Source organism: Chelonia mydas, chromosome 8 (assembly GCF_015237465.2).
Source record: "Chelonia mydas isolate rCheMyd1 chromosome 8, rCheMyd1.pri.v2, whole genome shotgun sequence".
Classification (NCBI taxonomy): domain Eukaryota; kingdom Metazoa; phylum Chordata; order Testudines; family Cheloniidae; genus Chelonia; species Chelonia mydas.
The window spans coordinates 71,766,970-71,788,619 of record NC_057854.1 but is presented as its reverse complement, the minus strand read 5'-3'; the positions used below and the strand labels follow the sequence as shown (position 1 = coordinate 71,788,619).

At 48.6% G+C, this 21,650-nt stretch overlaps 1 protein-coding gene across 1 annotated transcript in view; it reads left to right on the top strand.

Moving 5' to 3' along the window:
- Positions 1-21,650, top strand: part of RWDD3 (RWD domain containing 3) — a 146,862-nt gene that overhangs the window by 28,274 nt on the left and 96,938 nt on the right. The window contains exon 2 of the mRNA XM_043521477.1: positions 658-735. The gene's annotated coding sequence lies outside the window, so the exon portion shown is untranslated. The remainder of the gene's footprint in view (positions 1-657; positions 736-21,650) is intronic.

Sequence of the window (21,650 nt, the reverse complement as noted above, 5' to 3'; positions counted from 1 at the left end):
CCTGATCCTGCAAAGACTCATATGCATGTACTTACTTTTGCACTGACTTAATTCTGTGGTAATAATACTCACATGCTTAAAGTTGAGCACATGGGGCAGTAGGAGCCTTAGTTTGAATCTCTTGGAGCTGTATTTTTAGATCACTGAATATTGATGTTGTGAAGGCCAACACTATAACAGGGTTAAAAAAAGAACTACATACATTCATGGAGGATACGTCCAACCAGGATGGACAGGGATGGTGTTCCTAGCCTCTGTTTCCAGAAGCTGGGAATGGGTGACGGGATAGATCATTTGATGATTACCTGTTCTGATCATTCCGTTTGAATGTTGGCCACTGGGCTAGATGGACGTTTGGTCTGACCCAGTATGGCCATTCTTATGTTCTTATATATCTCAAATGTGATGAGTATCAATGATTTAGGTGTCTGGTGCCTTATGTAGTCTATTTTTAACATTTCTAAAAAATTAACTAATTATATAATTATGTATACACCTAAAGTTCCTTATGAGGTTATTAAATAGTATTTTAATTAGACTGGCAAAATTGCTTTTAGCTTGTCTTTAAAGTCTCTAGTATTTTATTTCTATTAACAAAACAGTAATCAACATTAAATTCTAAAAGGTAACCAAACTAGGTCATATTTTTATTAACAGGAGACAGATAATGAACCTGCCCTATATAAAGATTTGGACTAAATCTTCTGAGATGCTGGGGATAGAGTTTTAATTAAGGTAATCCTTATTTGCATCGAACAAATGCTATTGCTACTTAGAAAGTTAAGACCTTAGTGATGGAGAATAGTGCATTTCCGCAACAAACCTAATAGAGATTTAATACTTGTATTTGAAGTAGCAATCTGTCATAAATTAAGAGCATTTGCATAGTAAATTTAAAGGATGTTATTCTTTGCAGAATTTTATATAATTAAGAACACATTAAACATTAAAATTGTATAATTTTTTTAGTGCTAGGAAATGAGCTTTGTTGTTAAACTAATCCTCGTTTTCATCTACACGTGACAGAAAAGTCCAGCTTTTACACCGGTGTAATGTATGTGCACTCACTCAGCTTCTTTCCTAAACCTTTGAATGATGGTTTAAGTATTTAAGGACATCTTAGCATTCAGAATGAAACTTTATAGACAATTCCACTGAATTATAAAACAAGTTTTTAAATTGATTTTTATGCAGTTGGCAGAGAAGATATATATATGTGATATGTTTTATAGCATAAGTTCTTCTTCGAGTGCTTGTTCATGTCCATTCCAGTCAGGTGTGTGCACACGTACATGCATGTTGGCTGGAAGATTTCCCCCCGGCCAACGTGCATCCATCGGGTCAGCCTGGGTGCCCCCTGGAGTCGCGTCTCCATGGCACCTAATATAGAGCCCTGCCAACCCTCCACCCCCTCAGTTCCTTCTTACCACCAGTGACGGTGGCTGGAACTTCCCTAGCTCTTGCTTAGCAACTTCATCCTTTATCTAGTTGTATATAGTTAGTTTGTTAGAGTTGTTAGTATCTTAGTATACAGTTGTTGGGGGTTCCTCCCCCCACTCCAGCTCCCCGGAACTGTAGTATGCCGTGGTCCTCGGGCTTTAAGAACTATGTGGCCTGCACGAAGCGCATGCTGAAGAGTGACCCGCACTCGTCCTGTTTACAGTGCCTTGGGGAGACCCATCAGAAAGATCGTTGTAAGATCTGCCGCGGTGATCCTCAGGGAGGCAGCTCTATGCCCCCACTCTGACTTAGGCTCAGGGGACACAACTCCCAGTGCGTCGTCTTCGATGTGGAGTGCCCTGGCACCATCGTCGAGTTCGGTGCTGAGAAAGAACTCCTTCCGAGATGCTCGGCACCGACATGGCTCCTCGTGGGGCCTGTCTGATAGTAGACACCGTTCCCACTCGCCGGTGCCTCAATAGAAGAAAAAAACAGACAGTCGTTCACCTCTGGCTAAGCCAAGAGAAGTGAGACCCCAGGGAGGCCACTCCTCTGGATCCCCTGCCGGGGCCGTGTCAACTCCTGCCCAAGTGAGGTAGTCGAGTCCGGCCCCACCTCGGTCACCGGTGCCTACAGAATAGCTACAGCTCCCGTCAATGCCGGAAGCGTACCAGGCTGCTCGGGACCTCCTCCATCTTACGGCACCGTTCTCGCTGGCCGGGGGGGAGGAACCCCCAACGCCAGCAGACCTGCCTCATCCTCCGGTGCAGTCGAAGGTGAAGCTGGCTCTGATGTTGAGGCGCTCCCCCCCACCATGTCCCTTGGCACCTACTCACTTGGACAGAGAGCCTACCTGCTCCCCGAGCTCTCGACGTTCGAGACACCGACGATTGGCTCCTCCATGGGCTTCTGTGTCAGAGACCTCGGAGTCCGAGTCCGATTCCTGTCACTCTGGAAGGAGCAGAAGTCGCAGATCGAGGTCCAGGAGAGAACCCCAGGCGTGGCCTCCTCAGTGGCAGAACCCACCTCAGTGGCCCTCCTGGACCCCCGGGCCTTTCACCAAGGACAAGGAGGAACCCAGGGTCCCCGCTCTGCGACGTCTTCTGTGGCATCCGCCACTTTCGCTCCCCCATCTGCTGCGCACCTGCCTTCGGCGCCTACTGTCCTGACGCCTCTGACTCCGGCACCGTGCTCGGCTCCGACCTCGGCATCGCCCTTGACAGTGTCTTCACACCCGTCTCCCATTCTGGCACCATTGTTGACATCAACCCCGATGTCGGCACTGGGCCTTCCACTTCCCTTGGCTCCTGTGAGTGTACCGATGCAGCTCCCTCCCATCATACTGACGACGGCACCAACGTGTACCTCGCTGTCCACTGCCCTGGCACCGTTGCAGTTACCGCTACCACCAATGCTACCCGAGAGTCTGGTGACCCCTCAGGGGTCGATGGCAGGGAGCTTCCACTCCCAGTAAATGCTTCCTCCTCTTTGTCACCGGACGAAGCATTGGTGGGGACAGCCATTGCCCCATGCGTTAGAGGACAACAGAGTACTTCAGCAGTTGCTGCATAGGGCTGCCCGGGATTCAGAATGAACTGGCGGACCACCTCAGCAGCCACGAGTGGTCCTTTCACCTGGACATTGCAAATTTAGTCTTCCAGAGGTGTGGATTTCAACTTGGTCCTCTCTAGGCTCATGGGGCCACCATTTGAGCCTTTAGCAATGTGCTCCCTGCTCTACGTCTCCTACAAGGTCGTGTTCCTGGTGGCGATAACCTCAGCCAGGAGGGTGTCTGAGTTCAGGGCCCTGACTTCAGACTTGCCCTACACCGTGTTCTTTAAAGACAAGGTTCAGCTCAGGCCCCAGCCTGCTTTCCTCCCAAAGGTTGTCTCGCAGTTCCATATCAATCTGGACATCTTCCTCCCAGTTTTCTACCCAAATCCTCATTCTGGCAACAGGGAGCAGAGACTCCACACTCTGGATGTCCACAGAACGCTGGCTTTCTATGTTGAGAGAACGAAACCATTCAGGAAGTCGGTCCAGCTCTTCATGGCAGTGGTGGACAGGATGAAAGGTCACCCAGTTTTGGCTCAACACATTTAATCATGGATTGTGTCCTGTATCAGTGAGTGCTACAACCTGGCAGGGGTTCCCGTGCCTCCGATTACTGCGCACTCTACCAGAGCACAGGCTTGATGGACAGCGTTCCTGGCTCAAGTTTCCACCCAGGAAATCTGCAGAGCAGCAACGTGTTCTTCCAAACACACTTTCACCATGTACTATGCAATTACCCGGCAGGGCAGGACTATGTGGCCTTTGGAAGAGCAGTACTCCAATCAGTGGATAGCTCCGACCCCACCTCCTAAATTTGGCTTGGGAGTTACCTGATTGGAATGGAAATGAACAACCACTCGAAGAAGAAAAAACGGTTACTCACTTCTCATAACTGTTGTTCTTCGAGATGTGGTGTTCATGTCCATTCCAATACCCACCCTCCTACCTCTTTGTTGGAGTAGCCGGCAAGAAGGAACTGAGGGGGTGGTGGGTTGGCAGGGCTCTATATTAGGTACCATGGAGGCACGACTCCAGGGGGCGCTCAGGCTGACCCGACGGATGCTGCTGGGGGAAAATCTTCCAGCCAATGTGCACCTGCGCACGCACACCCCTGTTTGGAATGGACATGAACAACACATCTCAAAGAACAACAGTTATGAGAAGTGAGTAACTGTTTTTTATTGTGAGTTCTGAGTTTGGAGCACATAAAAGTTCAGATCCTAAATATTCTGAAATTGTGATATAGTCAGAAGGTGCAGTTCTTAATAAAGAACATAAGAATAGAAGAACTGGGTTGGACCAAAGGTCCATCTGGCCCAGTATCCAATCTTCCGACAGTGACCAATGCCAGATGCTTCAGAGGGAATAAACAGAATAGGTTATCATCAAATGATCCATCCCCTGTCGCCCATTCCCAGCTTCTGGCAAACAGAGGCTAGGGGTACCATCCCTGCCCATCCTGGCTAATAGTTATTGATGGACCTTTTAACCATGCCTCTGTGGGTTGCAACTGAGAATACCAAATTCAGGACAAACTGCTGAGAAATAGGGCAGATACACTCCAAAACTGGTGGTTCTTCTTTGAGTGCTTGTTCACGTCCATTCCACATTAGGTGTGCGCATGCCGTGTGCACGAGCATCGGAAACTTTTCCCCTTAGCGGCTCCCGGCGGGCCCCCCGAGTGGCGCCACTGCGCCCCGCATATATACCCCCGCAGGCCTGACCCCCTCCAGTTCCTTCTTACCGACTGTGTAGAAGAGCAGTCCCTTAGCCTTTAGAGTAGCTGTAATCAGTTCCTTTACATATAGATTGTGAACACTTAAGTGATTAGGTGCTTGGAGGCCACGTGCTGCAAACCTATGCCAGTTAACGACCCCCACGACTCGTGTCTACGTTGCCTGGGGGACGGACATCAAACTGAAAGGTGTAGGATTTGCAAGGCGATCAAGCCAAGGACAGGGAAAGAAAGAGACGTTTGCCTAAAGCAACTGTTGAGGGAGGCCGCATTGCAGCTGCTGGGCCCGGAGCGCCCGATGCCAGCTCAGGCTTCCTCAGTGCATAGTGCCCCGTAGCCGTCGGGAGACCCGGCACCGGCGAAGCACCGTAAACTGTCAGCCCCGGAGCGCCAGGCTAGGCCCTGGCACAAATTGTTCTCCCCGGTGCGGCCCCCGGCGCAGCCTAAAGGAAGGCATGGTCGTTCCCTGCACAGGAGGCTGGCGCCTCCTATGGCACCGAGCACCAACAAGAGCGGAAAGGCTGTGGTACTGGCACTGACACAGGTGGTCCCGGCGGCACAAGCCGCACCGAGCCCAGACTTAAGTAAGCTCAGTGTGGACGACAGGCTCGAGGGCATAACGGATCAGCCCTCTACGCCTGGCACCTTTGACCCGCAAAGGACCTCATCGAGCTGTCGGCGGTGAGCCCCGTCCTGTATGGGGAGAACCCTCCGGCACCCATGCCTTGGGCGCCGTTGAGGGGTAAGCTGGCAATGGTGTGCCACTCGAAGAACCGTCCCGGCACCACTCCTGGAGTTGGTCCCGGTCAAGCTCCAATTCCGCAGACTCGCACTTGCCAGTGGCCCAGAAGGAGGTTGCGGCACTGGCAGCAGGTCGACGTGAAGAAGCGCCAGAAAGGGCACACCGCTCTCTGGCACCACCCAGAGACCGGCACCAGGAGGAGTTGAGACGGCCCTCGCCAGAGGTCTCCCGCAGACGGTCCAGGGAACGGCGGCACCGGTTCCGGGGTACCGGTACCGCTCCCGGTACCGCTCCCAGTCCCGCTCAGCCAGGAGCCACTCGTTCTCCTGCCGGCGCAGATCATTGGCACTGCCATGGCCTTCGCGATCGGCGTCGCCACAGTCCGGCGCTGGCTCCGGCCGCTATAGCTACCTGCACCGGGGCCCGGACAGCAGGGACCCTCAGGGGAGCTGGCAACCTCAATGGGAGGGCCGCTAGATCATTGGCCCTTCTGGACCCCCTGGGCCTATCAGGAGAGCCAAGGGGCCCCGTCCAGGGCAGGTTACTCGGTGCAGCGGTCCCAGTCCCCGCACCGACGCCAGACGGTGCCGGAGGCAACAGTATCCAGGCCTCCAGCATCCCCCCAGCATAGACCGGAGAGTCCGGCACTGAGCCCAGTCCTGTCCCATGGACTCTCGCCCCAGCCTGAGCCGGGGGCCCCTACCACGGGAGATGGGGAGCAGGAGGACCAACCAGAAGGGGTCGAGCAGCAGCTAACCTCCTCGTCTTCCCCCGATGAGGCGGTGGCAGGTACAGAGGTATCCGGCCCTCCGTCAATAGACCATAGAGCCCACCAGGAACTGCTGCGCAGAGTTGCCCAAAATTTGGGGCTGCAGGCTGAGAAGACAGTTGAGCAGGAGGACCCCATGGTGGACATTTTGAGCCCCGAAGGTCCATCCAGAATAGCGCTCCCGCTCATTAAGATGATTCGGTCTAACTGTAAGACTATATGGCAGACCCCGGCCTCCAGTGCTCCAGTGGCTAAAGGAGTAGAGCGTAAATACTTTGCCCCATCTAAGGGCTATGAGTTCCTATTCTGCCACCCGAGTCCATGCTCCCTAGTGGTTTCGGCGGTGAACGAAAGGGAGTGCCATGGACAGCAGGCCCCGGCCCCTAAGGCCAAGGAGGCGAAACGCCTGGACCTTTTTGGTAGAAAGGTGTACTCATCTGGGGGCCTTCAGTTGAGGATTGCGAACCAGCAGGCCGTCCTCAACGGGCACAATTTCAACTCCTGGGCGGCGGTGGGGAAGTTTAAGGACAACCTCCCGCAAGGTTCCCAACAGGAGTTCATGGCCCTGGTGGATGAGGGCAAGGCAGTAGCCAAGACCTCTCTCCAGGCCTCCCTGGATTCGGCAGATGCGGCGGCTAGAACAATCACGTCAGGGGTGGTCATGAGGTGCTCGGCGAGGCTCCAGGAGTCAGGCCAGCTCCCTGAGGTCCAGAATACGCTCCAGGACCTCCCCTTCGAAGAGTCCGGGCTCTTCTCGGACCAGACAGATGCGAGGCTGTATAGCCTCAAGGACTCACAGGCTATGCTCAAGTCGCTGGGTATGCACACCCCGGTGACCCAGAGGAAGCCCTTTAAGCCGCAGCCTCACCCTCAACGCCAGTACCAGCCTCCCCATAGGCATGAGCCTTACTGTAGGTGAGGCAGGGATAACAGGCGACGGCACAACAACAATAACAATAATGCGTCGGGCCAGAACCAAGGCCAGCACAAGCCTCAGCTGGTCACTAAGCCAGGTTTTTGAAGGTGCGCTCGAGGACAGTGTACCAGACCATTCACCGGATCCGTCCCTTTGTTTCCTGAACTGCCTGTCCTGTTTCTCCTGTGCGTGGTCCACCATTACGTTGGACAATTGGGTCTTATGCACGGTGCGGAACGGGTACTCGCTGCAGTTTGCCTCCCTCCCCCTCTCCCACCCCTCTTCCCCATCCCTCTTCAGGGACCCCTCTCACGAGCATCTCCTAGAGGAGGAAGTCCGCTCGCTGCTACGGGTGGGGACGGTAGAGGTGGTGCCTCATGGTCTAAGGGGAAAAGGGTTCTACTCCCAGTACTTCCTCATCCCCAAGGCCAAAGGGGGCCTTCACCCAATCCTAGACCTGAGCAGGCTCAACAAATTCCTGGTCAAGGCCCGGTTCCGCATGGTCTCTCTGGGCACCATCGTCCCTTCCCTGGATCTGGGGGACTGGTACGCCACTCTCGATAGGAAGGACGCGTACTTTCGTATCGCCATTTTCCCAGCACATCGGCGGTTCCTACGCTTCACAGTGGGCCGAGAACATTATCAGTTTGCAGTTCTCCCGTTCGGTCTAGCCGCGGCCCCAAGGGTGTTCATGAAGTGCACGGCGGTGGTGGTGGCCTTCTTATGGAGGCAGAGAATCCGGGTGTATCATACCTCGACGACTGGCTCCTGGTTGCTGATCCGAGGCGGAGGTGCGGGGCCATGTGGAGGTGGCCCTGAGATTGTTCCGCGAGCTGGGGCTCCTGGTCAATGTCCCCAAGTCCACACTCATACCCACGCAGAGAGTGGAATTCATAGGGGCAGTCCTGGACGCGGTGCAGGCCAGGGCAAGCCTTCCAGTATCCCGATTCCGGGCTATCGAGCAAGCGGTGACCTTCCTGCGCCAGTTTCCAACAACAACAGCCAGGTGCTGCCTGCGGCTGCTGGGCCACATGGCAGCATGCACGCACGTGGTCAGGCATGCCAGACTGAGACTCAGGACTCTGCAGGCGTGGCTCGCTCGGGTGTACTGCCCAGGCAGGGACCCCCTGGACTTGGTAGTGACAGCCCCAAGGGATGTGCTGGACTCCCTACTGTGGTGGCGGTCCCAGCCTGTGGTTTGCAAAGGCATCCCCTTTGCTGCCCACTTCCGGACCTGACACTGGTGACGGTCACATCAGACCAGGGATGGGGGGCTCACCTGGGGGCCCACATGATGCAGAGGTTGTGGTCTGGAGCAGAGCGGTCGCTCCATATCAACGTGAAGGAGCTCAGGGCGGTTCATCTCGCCTGCCAGACCTTTCACGCCATTCTGAGTGGTCAGAGCGTGACAGTTCTGACAGACAACACTACTGCCATGTTTTATATAAACAAGCAGGGCGGGGCTCATTCCTCACCACTCTGTTGCGAGGCTCTCCTCCTCTGGGACCTTTGCATAGCCCATGTGATTCACCTCAACGCGTCCTATCTCCCGGGGGTGTGGAACGAGCTGGTGGACTCCCTCAGCAGGTCGTACCGCATGCACGAGTGGACGCTCAGGGTGGATGTCGTGCTTTTGCTTTTCTGCAGGTGGGGGTTTCCCTGGGTAGATCTGTTTGCCACCAGGGCCAACGCCCAGTGCCCGCGGTTCTGCTCGTTCCAGGGCCGCAGCCCGGGCTCACTCGCAGATGTGTTTGCGATCCCGTGGAGAGGGGGCTTGATGTATGCCTTCCCCCCCGCTCCCCTTGGTGCACAAGGTCCCGCTCAAGGTGCACAGGGACAGGGCGGTGGTGATCCTCATCGCCCCAGCCTGGGCCCGCCAACACTGGTACACATCACTCCTAGAGCTGTCGGTGGAGGCCCCAGTAGTCCTGCCCCTACTCCGGGACCTCATTATACAGGACGGCGGGTGGCTTCTCCTCCCCGACCTGCAGTCACTGCACCTGACGGCGTGGAGGCTCTGTGGCTAAACGCCCTGGAGAGCCAGTGCTCTCTTCCTGAGCAGCAGATTCTGCTTGGCAGTAGAAAGCCCTCTACCAGGGTGGCCTATATGGCCAAGTGGAAAAGGTTCTTGTGTTGGTGTGAACCCCGACAGGTGTGGCTGGGCCAGGTCCCGGTGCAGGCCATTCTGGAGTACCTCCTGCACCTCAAGCAGCAAGGGCTAGCCCCGTCCTCACTCAGAGTGCACCTGGTGGCCATCTCTGCCTTCCGTCCGGGGTTCTCGGGGTACTCAGTGTTTTCCCATCCAATGGTGGGGTGGTTTCTTAAAGGGTTGGAGAGGGTGTTCCCATACTCCCGCCCCCCAGTCCCTCCATGGAACCTTAACCTGCTCCTTTCTAAACTCATGGGACCCCCTTTCGAGCCCCTCGCTACATGTTCTGTCCTCCACCTTTCCTGGAAGGTGGTGTTTCTGGTTGCCTTTACCTCGGCCAGAAGGGTGTCCGAACTGAGGGCCCTCACCTCTGAGCCACCGATTACAGTATTTCAGAAGGACAAGGTGCAGCTCCGGATGCAACCCAAGTTCCTCCCTAAGGTGGTCTCCCAATTCCATCTGGGCCAGGACATCTGTCTGCCGGTGTTCTTCCCAAAACCCCATACGGACCTGAGTCACCACAGCTTGCACACCTTAGATGTGCGTCGAGCGCTGGCGTTCTATTTGGAGCTCACCAAGCACTTTCGCAAATCCGCCCAGCTTTTTGTGGCTGTGGCCAAGAGGTTAAAAGGCCTCTTAGTGTCGGTGCAGCGGATTTCGTCTTGGATTACAAGCTGCATCCGGGCGTGCTATGAGCTTGCAGGTGTTCCGGCCCCGGTGGTCACGGCCCACTCGACCAGGATGCAGGCGACTTCCACGGCTTTCCTGGCACAGGCCCCGATCCAGGAGATCTGCAGAGCAGCCACCCGGTCCTTGGTGCACACTTTCACGACCCACTGTGCAGTCAACCAGCAGGCCAGAGAGGACGCGGCAGTTGGGAGAGCGGTCCTCCGAGCAGTTGTTCCGTGACTCCTACCCTCCAGAGGTAAGCTTGTAATTCACCTAATGTGGAATGGACGTGAACAAGCACTCGAAGAAGAAAAAATGGTTACTTTCTCGTAACTGTTGTTCTTCGAGATGTGTTGTTCACGTCCATTCCACCACCCACCCTCCTACCCCTCTGTCGGAGTCATTGGCAAGAAGGAACTGGAGGGGGTTGGGCCAGCGGGGCACAGTGGTGCCGCTCGGGGGGCCTGCCGGGAGCCGCTAAGGGAAAAAGTTTCTGACGCTCGTGCACGTGGTGCGCGCACACCTAATGTGGAATGGACGTGAACAACACATCTTGAAGAACAACAGTTACGAGAAAGTAAGTAACCGTTTTTTATTCTCCCTTAAGATATACCAAACCAGCAACAAAAGTAAATTTCTGTTTCACCACACTGGCTAACAAGAAGTCATAACAGCAGTTTCCTTAGGCATTCCAGTTCTTATATCACCAGCAAAAACACTAAACTTTAAGATGAGTGGTTCTTTATAATCAATTTAATCAAATGAAAGGTTCTTCTGATCCCAAAGGATCAGCCACACACCCAAGTTAATATATAACTTAGATCTTACCCAATAATCATGTGGTTGCCAATCCTTTAGTATCTAAGGGTTTATTTATAAAAAAAGAAAGAAAGATGAGAGTTAAAATTGGTTAAAGGAATCAAATACATGTAATAAATGCAAAGTTCTTGGTTCAGGCTTGTAGCAGTGGTGGAATAAACTGCTGGCTTAAGTCAAGTCTCTGGTTGCTTCCAAATCATTGGAAGGTCCTCAGTCCCTAGGCATACGCAGCATATGCAGCTGCATAAGGCACCATGAAATTTGGAGCACCAAATTGCCCCAAATTTCATGGTGCCCTAGGCAGCTGCGTGCTGCATGTGGGGCAGCACCAGCCCCGGTGACCAGCCATATCCTGCGGCTGGCCCCCCCACGGGCTGCGTCCACTGCAAGGGGCAGGGCCGTCCCTAGGTGGGGTGGGACCCCGGAAAACTCCCTCCGCCCTGCCTCTTAACCTTCCCCCCTGCTCTGCCCCTGGCCCGCCCCCATTTCACCTCTTCCCCAAGCAACCCCACACTCACCAGCAGCGGTGGGAAGCGGAGCAACCTGACCCTAGCCCGTTCTACTCTGCCAGCTTCCTGCCGCCGGTGAGTGTGGGGAGGTTGGGGAAAGGATTGTCCCCCGCACTCACTGGTGGTGGGAAGCGGAGCGACGCAGCCTCAGCCCGCTCCATTTCCCTTGCCCCGGCCCCAGCCATGTCGCTCGGGTTGGGGAAAGGACTGCCCCCTGCTCTCAGAGCGGGCTGGGACCGGGCTGTTCCACTTCCGCCACTGCCGGTGAGTGTCGGGGGGGATCCCTTCCTCCCCCGAGCGACACGGCTGGGCCCAGGGCAGGGGAAGCAGAGCAGGCTGCTCCCAGCCCCGCGCTAATCCTCTGGACCTGTGGGGCCCCCCAAAAGTGTCTCCCCATAGCTCCTGCCTCCCAGACCCTGGGCACCCAAATGGCTAGGGACGGCCTTGGTCCGTTGGTTAGAATGCTCCCATTATTATAAGTTCATAGTCCAGAGGTTTGAGCAGGAAAGAGGCAAAATTGAGATGTTTTTAGCACCTTTTATAGCTTCTGCCACATGGAGGGAAATCCATTGTTTCAAACAAAGCCCTCAGCACAGCTAGTGGAATATTACAGGTAAAAGACGGAGTTTGGAGTCACATGAGCAAGTCACATATCTAGGCATGACTTCGCTTAGTCATAGCAGGAAATTCCATTAAGAGTAGGTACAGGAAATCCTCACTTAACGTTGTAGTTATGTTCCTGAAAAATGCGACTTTAAGTGAAACGATGTTACGCGAATCCAATTTCCCCATAAGACTTAATGTAAATGAGGGGGTTAGGTTCCAGGGAAATTTTTTTCACCAGACAAAAGACTATATTATATATATATATATGTATATAAATATACACACACACACACAGAGTATACGTTTTAAACAAACAATTTAATACTGGTACACAGCGATAATGATTGTGAAGCTTGGTTGTGGTGGAGGAGTCAGAGGGTGGAATATTTCTCAGGGAATGCCTTACTGCTAAATGATGAACTAGCAATTGGCTGAGCCCTCAAGTGTTAACTCTCACACTCTACAAGGCAGCAGGAAAGGAGGGAGGGCAGACAGAGACACACACCCCAGTTTGTGTTTGAGTGATAGAGATGCGCATTTCCCCTTTAAGTATGAAGAGTGGAGGCAGAAGTACACTGCCTTGTTAATTAGATCAGCAAGCTGAGACCCAACTGGCAGGGCTGCCTAAGGCAGCAGCTCCCTCCCTCATGTGTCCCCCTGCTCTATGGAAGATGGGGTAAGCGGGGTGCAGGAGCAAGGGGACACCCTTACATTAGCCCCCCTCTTCTTCCCCTCTCCCCGATACAGCAAGCAGGAGTCTCGGGGAGCAGCTCCAAGGCCGAGGGCAGGAGCAGCACATGGCACTGCGGGGAGGGACAGCTGAACTGCCGGCAATTGATAGCCTGCTGAGCAGCTGCCGCACAGGGAACTTAGAGGAGCGGGGAGCTGCCAGTCCACCCTTGTTCCAACCACCCCGCAGCTAGCTGCAATGGGCTGCTCTTCCTGCAAGCAGTGAACAAAGCAGGAAGCTGCCCAACGATGTTAGAAGGGGGCATTGCACAACTTTAAACGAGCATGTTCCCTAATTGATCAGCAACGCTGGACGACTTTTAAGTTAGGGATTCCTGTAGGTGTCTTCCATTATGAGTTAAGTGTTCTTCAATGGGCCATTCTATTCAAGGAGAAACTGCTGAATTTGGAATTAATTTGCAAACTGGACACTATTAAATTAGGCTTGAATAAACACTGGGAGTGGATGGGTCATTACACAAAGTAAAACTATTTTCCCCAGGCTTATTTTTCCCCCCTACTGTACTCACACCTTCTTGTCAATTGTTGGAAATGGGTCATCCTGATTATCACTACAAAAGTTTTTTTTTCCTCCTTCTGATAATAGATCACCTTAACAGATCACCCATTTTTTCATGTTCTCTCTGTATATATATCTATCTTCCTACTATATTTTCCATGCACCCGATGAAGTGGGTTTTAGCCCATGAAAGCTTATGCTCAAATAAATTTGTTAGTCTCTAAGGTGCCACAAGTACTTCTCGTTCTTTTTGCTGATACAGACTAACACGGCTACCACTCTGAAATCTATTTGAATAGTTCCTTCACAGTGTGCTGGCTAAACATCTTGTTCGTGCTACCCTGAAGCAAACACCATAGAAATACAGGCACGTAGTTAATACTCCTAACTTCATCTACAAAAGTGATACATGCATACAAATAGCATAATCATATTCAGTGAATCATAACCTTTCCATAGACACTTGACATAATTTATACAAGATTTGTTGCAATTATATAACAGTGGTAGCAACAATGATCTACATGGTCATATTTTATCAGGTAACGTCACAGACCTATCCTCCATGAATTTATCTAGTTCTTTTTTGAACCCTGTTGTAGTCTTGGCCTTCGTAACATCCTCTGGCAAAGAGTTCCACAGATTGATATAACATTGATATTGATATAGATATATAAACAAAGGCAACAGATGACTGATTTTAATTAAAATGACAGATTTAAAAATTTAACTTGTATTAATGTATTAGACAACATAACTGTAGACATTTTGATAAAGCAAACATGGAACACACTTCATTTTTACAGTCGCTCTTTACTGTGGTTTCTAAATGATATTACTTAATTTTTGAGTTTATGGTTTTTCTAATCAGCAAAAATAACATCTGCAAAATGGAGGGAAAAAAAGGAAAGAAATTAGTCTCTTCAGTGCTTTGGCACATTTCAGTACTAATAGACTGGTTCCCCAGTACCATTTGGGATTACGTTAAAAGAACTTTTGAGAGACCCTTTGCAGAGAGAGAGAGAAAGCTGTGAGAAATGCTAATATTTAAACTATGAAGACCTGAAGGCTGCTCTAGCTTTCATTGGCTGGCTGTAGCCCCGAGGGGTTGATAGATCAGCTTGGATAAGTGGTTAATAGGGACATACTGGCCATGCTCACTTACTCTCAGCCACAACCCCTGGGCTGCCACAGGCGTGACATAACAGCTACTTTGCTGGCTCTATTTCAGTGAAGGACCCCTCTGCATTGGTGTGAGTCGCCCATAGCCAGTTGCTGTGTCCACTTTGTGCCAATGGTATGATCTTGTTGTTAAGGAAAAATGTCCTAATATTCAACTTTAATTTTAATTTACGTAATTTCATTCCATTGTTCCTCGTTATACTCAAGGGACCATCATAAACAATTCTGCTCTCTCTTTTCAGTATGGATACCCATCATACACAGTATTTTTCTTCCTCATAGACAGAAAAAAGAAACATACAGTCAGGAAAATCATAAGGAATAGGATTTTCACCTTGCTCTTTCCTTCCAGCATAACCACCACAACCATAAAACAACATCATACTATAAGCTGACGTATTAGAGTACTCCTATTGGGAGTTTGTCATCTGTATTCAGTCTTTTCTGAACCATCTCTTCTGGCCTTTAAACAACCTTCCACCCTTCCCAAGCTCATCATGAGAAGCAAGCTCCCCACAGACCAAGACTCACCAGCTCGAAGTGACACAAGACCCTGCCATAACAGGTACAAAACCTGCAGACATATCTCCACTGCTACAATGATCAACACCCCCACAACACACTTTTCAAGATCCATGCCTATCAAAACATGGTATACCTCATCCAGTGCACTTAATGCCCCAATAATATCTATGTGGGTGAAACCAGACAATTGCTATGCCGTCGAATGAACTCACACACAAAAATGATAAAAGACAAAAACACCATATCACTTTTCACAAAACGATCATTCCATATCTGACCTCTCAGTCCTTCTCCTGAAAGGAAACCAGCGTAACACCTTTAAAAAATGAGCTTGGGAGCATAAATTCATAACTTTGGTAGATGCTAAAAATTGTGGTCTTTAATAAAGATACTGGATTTGTAGTTTATTACAACAACCTACTAGACCAACCCTGCTAACCCCCATTTTTTGTCATATGACTGAAGAAGCATTAATGGGAGCCACTTTGCCATGAATAGTCTCTTAGAATACATGTTAACTACTTATGATAAACAACCTGTTCCACCTTGTGCTTAACTGTGACACTCCGAGTACCTTTTCCAGACCTGAAGAAGAGCTGTGTGTAGCTCAAAAGCTTGCATTTTCCCCCCACAGAAGTTGGTCCAATAAAAGATATTACCTCACCCACCTTGTATCTGTACTCAAGTAATTTGCTTCAAGTCACAGATGAATATATCTTTGGAGATAGATTTAAACACTGACAGACTTTGCTATCCTAACTCAGACAGTATAATCAACTTGATATTCTATCCTGTATTTTAGTAAAGACATAAAGTAGTACTGGACAGGAAAAGACTATGTAGCACAAAGAGCCAGTCTCCTTCAAGTTCATTAGCCTACCTCTGCTTTCTTTTAACATTCTCCTCATTAAAAAGTAAGTTTGTCTTTTATACTGATGTGGGCTGTTTGCTTTCAGTGCCGTTAATTGGCAAATTACAATATTCTGTTGCTTTACTGCTTCTTGGGTTCTGGAATGGTTCTGCCTCTATTCCCTCTTTATTCTAGTATTCCCTGTATTGATGGTAAAAATTACATGTTATTGTTGATTCCTTCATGGGGAGACTAAACTCTGTCACAGAAGTGGTGACCTCAGCTATTGAGGTCAAAGGTTGGTAAACTTTACTGGATAGCATGGCATAAAGTCCTGCTTTGATGAATGGCACCAGGACTTGAAATAGGAGTAGCAAGTCCAATAGTGTGAGTCACAGTGCTAGGTCTCCATGTCTGCAGAGAATTTGTGTGAACTGTTGGCTGAAAGGATTGACAATTTTCCATTAGTAATGAATTACAGTAGTAATTTCATTAATTTCTTCACCTCAGTCAGGATATGTAAGTGTAAGTTGCTTAACCATGCATCAGAGGAACCATTGCATTTAACCTTTAGTCCTTTGCTGTGTAACCAGGGCCAGTTAAGAAGTAAATTAGCGTAACATCCCTTTTAAAAAAATTACTTTAGATAAGCAGCGGACATAATTTTTGCCTGTTTTTAATTTAATAGCAGGTTTATGGTTTTATGCAAAACCATTCATATTACATCTGACCCTTTGGGAGCTGGCTTTTCTCATCTGTGTAATTTGGTGACTTTAATAATCTGCTGTCTGTTAAATCCAGCACAGGCTTGATTAATGAATTGTGATGAACCAATGCATTAATTTACAGGTTTGGTCTAATACCCTAAAAGGCTACATCAGTGTTTGCAGTTATTAATGCTAATAAACTCAGGGAAAAAAGCAACACGAGGAGTGGCAAGGGAAAATAATATGTGAGAAATCTTGTCTTTATTCAGGCATTTATTGTTGGAGCTACTTTCCTTATAGAAGGGGCGTAATATCCTGTGTACCATACAACATCAAATCGAGCAACCTGATAAAGCTGTAATGTGCAGTAAAGTATTTCCGTTGATGGGTCTGTCTGCCACAATGCAACCCTTTTCTTCTTGCAAGGCATTATGCAATACAGCTTTCCATGTTGTATTTTCAGCTACTAAATAGCACATAGTTCTGAAATCTACTGGTACTATATTCACAGCAGAAACACTGTTCCGGCTATCAAATTCCTTAGAAGGTCCCTTGTGCAGAGTTCTGGTAGATCTGAAACAGATTTTTTTCTGCACATAATTTAATTGTTTGATTTTTGTTTTGAGATAAGATTTCTGTGATATGGAAACAACAATAGAAAATTATATTAAAGCTTTTGATTACATTTTAAAGACAACTGAAAAAAAAATCTCCCAGTATAATCACAAATTGATATTTTTTATATGGTATGGATTTTTAAGTTACTGACTATTCAGTTGTTTGTTCTATTCAGTGATTCAGAGCAGTAGGCTGTATACTGTTACAGTGGGGTCTTTAAGTCTGGTGCAATGGAGCAAAAGGAACTACAGTTTTTTTTCTAGGAAAAATGTAGTAGGAGCGGGATAAGAAGGGGGTTCCAAGACATTGTATTGGTATAAAACCTCTACAAAAAGTTTATTTGATAGTGAACATTTAAATTCTGAAAGTAAGATCCCTGGTACAGAAGTTCAAAGGAAGAATTTTGTTTCATCAGCCCTTGGGTATTTTCATGAAATATTTGAGCCTAGACTTTCTCAAATTATAATTCCAGCTCTGCCTAGTTATGATAAATATAATCTAAGAATTATTATTTTAGACATTGATGTATCCATCTTTTAGTTTGTTAAATATAAGATGACATTTAAATCCCATTTTAGCAATCATGCCACGGGCCTTTTCTTTCTAGTGGGGTGTAAGAATTTTCATTTGTCCTTGAGATAAATGACAGTGCTCTAGAACTGGCATCTCATTGTCTTGATTCCTGTATCTATGGTACCAAAACAGCCCGGGAAGTCATGGAATGGTATAGAGAAATCAACATTATTGTTTAGGTTGAGCAAAATATTATCCCCAGCTGTTATTTATCACTTCCTTACTCTTAGGGGAAGAATAATCTCTGCTAGATCTCTTTGGTTTTAATAGGATTCAAAGTACATGACCACACTAGATATTGTACCTGAGGCAATCTCTAGACTGTTGATAATTACATGCAGAAGTCATTCAACAATAAGTCAATTAAGGTTGATGAACTTTAATAAAGTCATCTGTCAATGCAATAGATATTGTTGGTGAATTTCCTAATCCCATATTTTCAATTTTTTTGAAATTCCCTTATGCTTCATTCTGTGATAATTTTCTGTTTTTAATGGCATAAGTAGGCCATGGAAATTTTATGATAAAAACAAGCCTTGACAATAACCTTTCTAAATCTGACACAAGTGTCAACAATTATGACAGAAGCCAAACTAGCTATCAGATTTACTCAGGTGATGCATATCTACCAAAATGACAGGTTTCAGGGTCGCAGCCGTGTTAGTCTGTATCCGCAAAAAAGAAAAGGAGTACTTGTGGCACCTTAGAGACTAACAAATTTATTTGAGCATAAGCTTTCGTGAGCTACAGCTATAGCTACAGCTGTAGCTCACAAAAGCTTATGCTCAAATAAATTTGTTAGTCTCTAAGGTGCCACAAGTACTCCTTTTCTTTTTATATCTACCAAAGAAGACAAGAGACTGAACAGGACATTTCCCTTAACTCTCCAGGCAGAAGATTAAAAAAAGCATTAACTAGGGAAAGCAGAGAACATAAGAATGGCCATACTGGGTCAGACCAATGGTCCGTCTAGCCCAGTATCCTGACTTCTGACATTGGCCAGTGCTAGATGATTCAGAGGGAATGAACAGAACCAAACAATTCTGAGTGCTCCATCCTTTGTCGTGCAGTTCCATCTTCTGGCAGTTAGAGGTTTACACTGCCTGGTCTTGTTGACTAACAGGCATATAGTTATTGAAAATTGATATCACAGGCTCCTTTATGTCTGTACAGACCATGTCTAGGGCCTTCCTGTGGTGTCCTTGATTTTCCCTACTTCTTCCCCTGGGGAAGTGCTGCTTTTTCCATAAGACAGATGATTATGGGGCCTTAGGCATTCTATCACAGTCATTGAAATTTTCTGTAATTTTCACTCCATGCATCTGAAAAAGTTGTTTTTTTTTACCAACGAAAGCTTATGCCCACATAAATTTGTTAGTCTTTAAGGTGCCACTGGACTCCTCGTTGTTTTTGTGGATACAGACTAACACGGCTACCCCTCTGATACTTGAGTCATTGAAACAGAGATTTTGAACCTTGGTGTCTCCTGCTGGGAGGTCCATTGTGTCTGTACCAGAGAAAGAGGTTTTAAAATGGAGGGAGAGTAAAGAATGGGGAAAAAACGAACTTCGAGAACTAAAGTTGTCTTCAGAGCATCACTGATGGAACTCTGATGTTAACTTTTAAAAACTTTACACTTTGTGTTTTTTGTAGACAAACTGACAGCAGTTTAAAATTCCAAAAATCCTGGAACACAGTTTATATAGTGCAGTTTCCTTAGATTATATTCAGTAACCTACATTTATTTCATCCATCTATTCCCCCAAATAATATCATGATCTACTTTAGATGGTATTATTTGGAATGTCCCTATCAGACTCTTGCTTTTCCAGTGGTGATGTTTTGGAACTATCCTTGCAATGTATTCGTAATTGCAGATTTTGGATTTCACAGAGGCAAGTCTCTTTGGTATAGTTTTCTTGTTTTGCCAAAATGCATTTGAGAATTCTATCTCCTGAGCAGGGACACATTTTAAATACTCTATAACTGCTCTAAATAGCAGATTTCCAATAACAGGTTGGAATAGTGCTTGGCCTACTTTTCTACAACAAGAAAAAAAACCATTAAGCAAAGATAGGAACATGTTTGTGTAATTTTGATGCCATTGTCCCCTAAGCTCCACAGGAGGGCTCAGGTTTTTCTTTTTGTGTGCAAAACAGACTCAGCCATCTTGTTGGAGTTACTAGCTACTTTCTAGCCCATGCTTCCCTGCCTATGATACAGGGAAGGAGGGCAGGTTAGGAGAGATGATACCTTGCTGTGGTCACTTTATTCTTTTTTCTAAGAAGATAATTAATAGTTTTTAAGGCTGGAGGGATTATTCTGATCATTTAGTCTGATCTCCTGAGCTAACTGGACATGGCCTGGAGTCCACATGAGGTGCTCACCTGTCTCCATACGGTTGTTTGGGCCACCCTGTGTTGGACATTACATGGTTTACTTCCTTATTCCTGAACATCCAGGCGATAGTACATGGACATTATAGGGGTGTAAAAGAAGAGAGTAAGGCAGAGAATCTATGGCAAGGAACCTGACTGATCCAGGCGTTTGAGGGGCGCAGTGTCCCCCATAAACTTACATGTACCTGTTGATGTCAGTTAACTAGCAGTTTTTAATCAACTAATGCTCCACCTTATGGGATCTTAAAAAGTAGCTCTTTATTCTCTTTAAATTGAGTGTCTGTTCTCCCTGATCTTTCTGAGTAATAGTCAAACTGGTTCTGTAACTTGAACTTAGTCTCATTACCCTAATGTTACCTTGCACGCAAAGGAAGGCCCAGCCCAGACATGGTAAGTTAAACAATCTTCTTTACAAACACAGTTAAGCCCAAGCCACTGGGCATTTGCATCTACTGCTCAGCTGGCTGGATGATAGTACAGAAGTGCATTCCAATAGCTGTTCGGGTGTGGAGTAGTACAGAACTGTCTCTGCAAAGGACACCCCATTGTAAGAATAGCTGACTGAAAAAACAGGTGCCTGTGACCCAGGAGATCACTTTGTCCTTGATATTTGCGCTCTTGCCCTGTAGTTCCTATTCAGAAGAAACTTAAATTGAATAAGGACTACAGGATTGGGCCCTAAAGGTCAAATGCACTTGTTTGTAGAAAACTAGTTGCATTGTTTAAGTTTCAACCATTAGATTTTCAATATTATTCCGAATTAGGGTTCTCAACTTTCTACTCGCACAAAACTGAACACCCTTGCCCCGTCCCTCCTCCGAGGCCCCGCCTATGCCACACCCCTTCTCTGAGGTCCTGCCCCCGCTTAGGGTGACCGGATAGCAAGTGTGAAAAATCGGGACCGGGGTGGGGAGGTAATAGGCGCCCATATAAGAAAAAGCCCCGAATATCGGGACTGTCCCTATAAAATCGGGACATCTGGTCACCCTACCCCCTCTCAGTCCATCCCCCCTCCTTCTGTTGCTTACTATCCCCACCCTCACTCACTCATTTTCACTGGGCTGGCTTAGGGGACTGGGGTGCGGGAGGGGATGAAGTCTCCGGCTGGGGGTGCGGGCTCCAGGGTGGACCAGAAATGAGGAGTTCAGAGTGTGGGAGGGGGCTCCAGGTTGAGTCAGTGGATTGGGATGCGAGAGGGGGTGAGGGCTTCAGCTGGGGGTGGCGGCTCTGGGGTGGAGGTGGGGATGAGGGGTTTGGGGTGCAGGAGGGTGCTCCGGGCAGTGCTTACCTCAAGCAGCTCCCGGAAACAGCGGCATGTCCCCCCTCTGGCTCCTATGCGGCGGCATGGTTAGGCAGCTCTGCGTGTTGCCCCATCCACAGCCACCACCCCTGCAGCTCCCGTTAGCCATGGTTCCCAGCCAATGGGAGCAGGGGTGGTGCTTGGGGCAGAGGCAGTGTGTGGAGCCCCCTGTCTGCCCCTATGTGTAGGAGCTGGAGTGGGGACATGCTGGCTGCTTCCTGGGAGCCGTGCGGTGCGGAGGCTAACAGGGAGCCTGCCAGCCCTGCTGCGCGGGGCTGCCAACCGGACAGTCGATGGCCCGGTCAGCGGTGCTGGCTGGAGCCGTCAGGATCCCTTTTC